The following is an 8,066-nucleotide window of genomic DNA, read 5'->3' on the forward strand; positions in this document are numbered from 1 at the left end:
TGATTGGCCAGCCAATCCCTGCCTTCCCTGCAGCAGGTATAAGTATCCTGTGCCTGAACCAGGAAATGGTCAGTGACTTGAATGTCAAACCTTGTTCCAGTGTCTCTTCCCTGTGGTTGTTTTTCCAGGTTCCAGCTCCTGTCTCCAGCAGCTACTACGAGACCCGCACCTGCCTTCCATCTTGCGGTGCAGCCTGACTCTGCAGCCCTCCGTGGCTATTCCAGCTTCCAGCTACTATCATCTGCTTCCAGCGGTCAGCTTTCAGCAGTATTCACTTTCTTCAAAGTGCTGGTGTTACTCCAGCGGATCCCTACTTACCAGCAGTATCCACTACCACCGGTAACCTCTACACTACTCTCCTGTTTCCACGCTCCCTCGCATCTTACAGTATCTACTCCGTGTCTTCACCACCTGTCTGGTTCCATCCAGCATCCACTCCGTGTCTTCATCACCTGTCTGGTTCCATCCAGCATCCACTCCGTGTCTTCATCACCTGTCTGGTTCCATCCAGCATCCACTCCGTGTCTTCATCACCTGTCTGATTCCATTCAGCATCCACTCCGTGTCTCTACCACCTGGCTGGTTCCATCCAGTATCTACAACAGTCTGTTCAAGTTACCAACTACATAGCGTGTTCCTTGGCTATCTTCACTACTACAGCCAGGCTTGGTAAGGTTAATCCATCAAGGGACTTTAACATCTATTCCTTAACCTACCAGTGCTCTGTGATACCTTCCATGGTTACAAGTGATCCAGGAACTGTATTATATGCCACTTGCTTTTATCAACTGTGAATACTGTTGTTATACACGGAGTCTGTTAATAAAACCTTTTATTGACTTTTAACCTGGTTGTCATGGTCACACCTTCGGGTAATCTTTTACACTTACATGTCCAGGGGTCTGATTAAACCCTCCAGGTTTAATTTCATTCCAGCCCCTACAACTGAGGCTTCCTCCTGTCAGCCAAAACCCTCAGTTGTGACACTCTCTTTTTGTTTTTCATGTTCTAAGGATGGTATGTCACACAACAGTTAAACAAATGGTAATGCAAGATTTATGCTCCTTACAGAAAGGTCGCTGAAACGGAAAGAATATAGTATCACTGGAGTGTTCGTTTTGGGAAAACTGAGAAACAGCACTGTTGAGACGGCATCTGAGCAAGAAGAACAAAAAGACTAGAGACGGTTATCGTACCAATTTTCTTTCCCTTCTAATTATTTTTTTTCCCCCATTACAACTTTTTCTTTCTCCTCCTGCAAGATGGACTTGCCCCAAGAGACTGCATTCCGTGTTTTCCTGTTGACCCTGTTGTTGACCAGAACAGTCTGTTTTGGTGAGAGTACCAGGGAGGTCGAGAGAGGATCTGGAATGGGTTCCGATGACAAGAATGGATTCGTAGAATTCCAAGGGCAACACAATCACCGAGCAAAGGCGAGTATCAGAAAACGATCTGGTAGTCATGACACTAAGAGACATTGCGAAGGATTGTTAGCTGAAGAGAATTGTATCTGTAAGAATTGTGAAAACATAGTTGAGGACGGGTGTATCCAGAGATGTCAGTCCAGCCTTAATATCAACATGGACCGTCATCCATTGAGTGACTATCACTCATTAGTGGGTAAGGTTTAAACCAAACGGAATGCTGGGTGTGCTCACAAGTACCTCAAGGTCATAAAAAGGCAGGACTAGTGCCATACACTTTAACGATAGATGAGGTACTTGAATTAAGGGGTGGGAGACCGGTGGACAAGAAATTTAATATTTCTAAGCCTCCTAGTTTGAAGCTCCACCAATATCATGTGGATAGGTCCTTAATATGTTTTAACATTTCCAATCCCCGAAAGCCGGGAAATTGGGAAGTGACATGGAACAACCAAACCATGACATTCTCACACAGAGCCGATAGAATGCCCATAGACTCAGAGCTTATACGCCAAATAGCCAACGGTGGGAGATATTTCCAGTATAGGTACACTCTAGGAAGTAGGACCATGCGAGTTGGAGAAGTATCACCAGGATACTGTGCGCATATCATACAGCCTGATACGTGTACTAGACAAATGAGAGAGTTAGGGATAGGATTTTTCACCTGGAAGGTTTGTAATATGGTGATGTCATATTCTGTCCCATATGTCCTCCCCAATGATGCATATTTCATATGTGGGAGGAAGGCGTATAAATGGCTTGCCCCAAACTCAGAGGGATTGTGTTACATTGGAAGAGTGTTGCCAGAAGTAATGACCATTACCCATGATAAAATGAAAGACGTTCACCGCAATGCTCAAGCTCCTTACACTCACACTCACTACGAACACATTGTTAAGAGACACCTTATAGATAGGACAGAGCATGCAGCCTCTGATTTGATCCACGAATCCACCGGGATTACAATTCCTACTCGCGCTAGATATCACCCGTACCGCCAGAGGAGTTATAAATTTTAGGTATATAACTGCGCTAGCGAACCTGATAGACAATATCACCGAGATGTATGATGACACCTTCAGGTATACTGGGAGAGAATTGCAAGCTTACAAAACGGAACTGATCCAGCACAGGATGGTTCTCAATTACATCACAGCGGTGACAGGCGGGTATTGTGTCACCCTAGCAACTCAGTATGGCATGAAGTGCTGTACATATATCACAAACAGCACCGATGACCCAACCGAGGTCATAGATCAAAAGATGGACGATATCTTGCAATTGAAGTGGGAGTACCGAAGGAGACACAACCTTACCCTTACTGCTGTGAGTAATGAACTGACCGGCTGGGTTTCATGGTTGAACCCACGCAATTGGTTCTCAGGTTTAGGAGAATGGGCTCAAAATGTTATCGTTAATGTAGGGAAATTTCTCTTATGTATCCTAGGAGTTGTCATAATGATTGGTTTGATATTTAGATGTGTTCGGATTTTAATGAATTGCAAGCGCAGTACCAAATTGATGAGTTTAAGGAGCAAGGGCATTGTTACAACAACTGGTTTAATTTATGACCCATCAATCGAGACAATGTTGTGATAAGATGTGATTCCACGGTCCGTTTCTTTCACCCGTTTCTCCTTTGTTTTTCTCCAAGGTAAAAAGACATCCACTCGGAAGAAGATTTTGATGACCCTTTATACAGACCATTGATGAACTTTTTCACAGACATTTGATGAACTTTTAGAGACTTTAACTTTCTATGGACACTTGAAAAACTTTGCTTGCCACTTACAGCAAAGATACAGCAACCCGGACAAGACATCAACAAGACATCCATGGACAATTACACACATTACCATATGAATGCATTTATAACGCATGTTTCTTATCTTCATCTCTACGATCTTCAGGTAGTGACACACATAGTCGACAGGTAATATAGGTACATATATTAGCACTCATATATTTTCCCCATTCATGTATCATCAACTAATGTGCACCCCATTTGTTGGAACTAAAAACCGAAAAGAGCTCGGTAGAGTTTGTTAGCCCACTTACAGACCCTTAATACGGGATAAGAAGGATTCAATGTATACTTCGCAATACCTCGAAGCTTGTACGGCACGATGATACATGACCCCTCAGACATGAATTTTACTATCCCACTAGGTCATACATTTCCCACCTTCTCCTCTCCTCCCTACACCCAATCATATATAGGTATTTCACAGTATTATATATTTTTCTGCTTAAATTGTTTAGATAGTGGCAGTTATTGTTGACTGCCAAAGGGTGGACTGTCAAAGTCGAAAAATATCATGATGCATATGCCTTGTACTAACCCCTCATGCACATGCCTGCTGCGCGTGCACATATCTGCCATGCGTGCACATATCCGTAAAGATCGCTCCGGCGATCACGCGCGTGGTATGTGCATTTACGGTAGAGTTTGTAAGCGTCTAGCATGCGACTCGATCGTAGCATATTTAACCCATATAGTGTGTTTTGTAGTGAATATTCCCCTAGACAATGTCAGCGAGTATGTTTAGTTTAAACTGTTCCTGGACAGAGAGATTCCTCTTTACATGATAGGAAGGGTCAGACAAAGGTTGAAAGGTGGTGTCTAGTATCCAGCTGTAGGGTATTTTAAGGGCAACATTCCGATGCTAGTTAGGAAAGGATCGCTCGCTCCTGCGTACAGTTATGTACAGATGTAGTTTATGAACATTAACTGTATTTGCTGTAAATTACACATGCGGCGGGAATCCTGAGGATACCTCCCACCAGAGCAGTTGGGGAAAGACACAGCCCACCTGTTCAAATCCACCTATGACCTTTGCTATAATGTGGAGACACATTCCTGTGTCCAATGAACAATGAGATACAAGGTACCATTGTATTGTGAATGTATGTTGTGCTATATAAAGACCACCATTGCCTGGCCAGTCTCTCTCTCTCTCTGAAGGCTTTCTCCCTGAATGCTGAGGACTGGATCCAGGTCGTGCATGCGAATCATCCCCACGTATGTATTATTCTCTGTAGCCATTTTGTTCGCCATTGTTCACATTATTTTCTGTTATTCTGTTTAGATTTCTATGTTAGTTTGTAGTGTATAACTTGTATTGTGTTTCCCTTTTTCTCTAAACCATCCACGGCGGTGTTAGAGCTGCTGTGGTTGTAACCAAAACAAATGGTGTTGTGTTTCTTCTTTCCTGCCTGGGCTTTTAAAGTAGTTTAACCTGTTTAAAGTGTATAAGCATTGTTAAGGTGTATGCACTGCGGATACTTTGTATCACCAGCGCTAATTAAGGTTTTTAAGCGTTACATCATTACAGTGTTTGACTACTAAGGTTTAGAGTATAAGTATATTCTTACTGTATTTTATTAACAAGGTTTAAACGTTATCAACTGTGTGTGCGCCCGCTGTGTGTATTCCGTACACTCAGCGCAGCGTGTGTACGCCAAGTGCGTACCACGTGCGGGACTCTGTACGCAAATAGCGTACAAAGTGCGTAGTACGTGCACGTGGTATAGCGGCCATAGCGGCTCAACGGTAATAGTATATAGCTTTATGTTTAAAGGTAATAATTGACATTATCAATAAGCAATATATAAAGTAACTCACTTACTGTTGATGAGACCACTGTACTGAAAGTGTTGTGTTTGTTATAAGTGCAGAATCATTATTGAGGTGACCTGTTTATTAACCAGGTGTCTGTCAGCATAGAGAAATTCAGGGGTTCTCGCCCCAGCGACGTAGTACACATGCAGATTGTAACAATTGTGGAATAATAAAAGACCCTGATTGCATAGCCCTATTGTTACTTGCTCCTTGAGTCCCCAGCAGGTGTCTCTGAACTGCCGGATAACAAGAACTGGGGTTTCCCCGCACCGACAAGGTAATCGCATTCACACTCGGGCCGGGTGTGTCACATCTCTTTTGGCGTCTACGAACAGGATCCGGAGCCCAGTTCAAAGAAGTAACCCGGGAAAACAGTAATGGAACAACAACTACAGGCTGGGGATGGAGCACCAATAGGTGTAGCACCAATAGAACAGAGGGGAGAACAACAAGAGCCACCTGCTATGGCAGCAGCCATGCCGATCACGCTTCCATACTACTTTGTGGCGCCGTGGCTTCCTACCTACAGCGGAGATACTAACATGCCACAAGGAACCACATTCGTCGAATTCAAAAATAAACTGAAGTCGATGTTCCGGTTATACTCATTACAGGAACAGCAGAAAGTGGAGATCCTGATAGGTCAGCTAATGGGGTCTGCCCTCCGCAAAGTGATATCATGGCCCCCAGACAATAAGAAGGATGTGGAACAAATATTGAAAAGACTATCTACCACCTTTGAAACAAAGTCACTCCCAGAATTAAAAATGAAGCTTTATGCAAGAAAGCAACAGTCAGGAGAGACGCTGCGAGATTATGCTCTCAGTTTACAAGTTTACATGTCGGCCACCTATTCTGAAGCTATTCCTCCAATGGTCTAAATACCACAGAGCATATTTGGACACACACTCAGTAACTGTACTTTATTCATGAACTTTATTTACAGCAGTTTTGGCAACAGTGTTCCCCATTTCAACAGATTGTTACATTGGAACTTTTCATCAGCTACTTCAGTGAGCTTCACTGTTACAGTATCCATTGCAACAGTTGACACAATCTATGTGATTCTTTTATGTACACATGTGGCTATCAGTGAGATAGGAATTATATAGTAATAACCTATGTAGTTGTTTTTATCAAGTGGTATTTTATTGGATTATTGGGATCATTAAATATTTATCATACTAATTTATTTGACTCTTTGGTTCTATCAGGATTTAGGAAGTTAAGGTGTTTAAATGCAATGAGCGCCTCTATTAATTTCTTTTCTCAGTTTACAAGAGACCCTGAGGGCAATCCAGGCCTTTGACCCAGAGGAAGCAAAAAACTCTGACGAAGCGTTGACGGTCCAATTGATAGAAGGGGCATCGAGAGAGAGCGTGCGAGCACAACTGAGATTATTTCACAGGCAGATGATGGGAAAATCATTCCCAGACTTCAAAGAAGCCGCTATCGCAGTAGTCGGCACGCAAATAGAACGCGGAGATGAATACCCAGAATTACTGGGTTTCCGCGGACATCAAAATCCACATGAAGCTGCGGCTACCAGTCCTGATAGGACGAAGAGGAGCAAGGAGACCGCGATGCAAGGTGGGCAGAACCCCTCCGGGGACCAGTTACAAATGTTGCGGAAACAAATAAAGGAACTAACAGTCGGTATGGCGGACATGCAAAGAGAGATGCGTCAGATGGCAAGGCAACCAACGTACAACACCGGGGAGTACGGATGGAGGGCAGAACAGCGTAGACTAACTGGGAACCGATGGGACCCCCCAAGAGACTTCATCAGGCGACCCACTGACCAGTTTGATGGCCAGGGACGTCCTATTTGTCGGTGGCGCCAATGGGCCGGTCATGTTGAGAGAGGTTGTTACCGCTCGGAGGCTTTAAACTCCAATGCCCCGAGGATGGAGACCGAGCATCAGGGAAGACAACAAGAGTAAGGTCAAGCACTGAAGAATGGCCCTATTGTTACTTGCTCCTTGAGTCCCCAGCAGGTGTCTCTGAACTGCCGGATAACAAGAACTGGGGTTTCCCCGCACCGATAAGGTAATCGCACTCACACTCAGGCCGGGTGTGTCACAGATGCAGTGTCAGCCTCTGCCACAAACATTCTGTAGTTTTCTCGCAAGTGGTCCTCAGAAAGTCCTGCAAAAAACATATTACAGTCTTTTCCTCAACCTTTTCCTTAGAGGCTTACATTTCTTAAAATCCTATGGAGGATGAACTCCTCTCAGATTCTAAGGGCCCCCACACACAGACAAACGGCAAATGAGAACAGGTGCCCAGCGGCACCTGTTCCCAGACACGGCATCATGCAGAGATGCTGACTTGAGCAGCTCCTGTGTCCCTTAAGATGCATTAAGAGCTACTCCCTGCTTGCTGTGGGTATCCACCTACAAGGGCACCATATGATACCTAAAACTGCTCCACCTCCCGCTATACTAGATTGATTCTGCCCACCTGGGGTAGGGTAACTACAGAGGAGGGGAGCCACACACAAGCTACAGCCGGAATTCACTGACTGTAAGTCTCCACACATCCACCGGCCGGGTCATTGCACTTCCGTTAGACATCAGGCACAGTCAGCCCACACCCTACAGCTGGACTAGAGACTACAGGCACTGTATGTCATCACCATCACCTGGAACTACCAAACATTACATTTCTCCCATCCACCAGCGCCTGGCATAATATGGGGACACTGCGAAGTATAATATGGAGACACTATGTGGCATTAAATGGGGACACTGCATGGCATAATATGGAGACACTGTGTGGCATAATATGAGGACACTGCTTGGCATAATATGGGGACACTATGGCATAATATGAAGACACTGAGTGGCAGAATATGGCAATGTGTGGTATAATATGGGGACACTGGCATAATATGGGGACACTGTGTGGCATAATATGGGAACACTGCATGGCATAATATTGGAACACTAGCATCATTGGGGGATACTGTTTGGCATAATATTAGGACACTGTTGTGTAATAGGTGGAAACTGAGT

The sequence above is a fragment of the Pseudophryne corroboree genome, chromosome 5, assembly GCF_028390025.1.
Source record: "Pseudophryne corroboree isolate aPseCor3 chromosome 5, aPseCor3.hap2, whole genome shotgun sequence".
Classification (NCBI taxonomy): Eukaryota; Metazoa; Chordata; class Amphibia; order Anura; family Myobatrachidae; genus Pseudophryne; species Pseudophryne corroboree.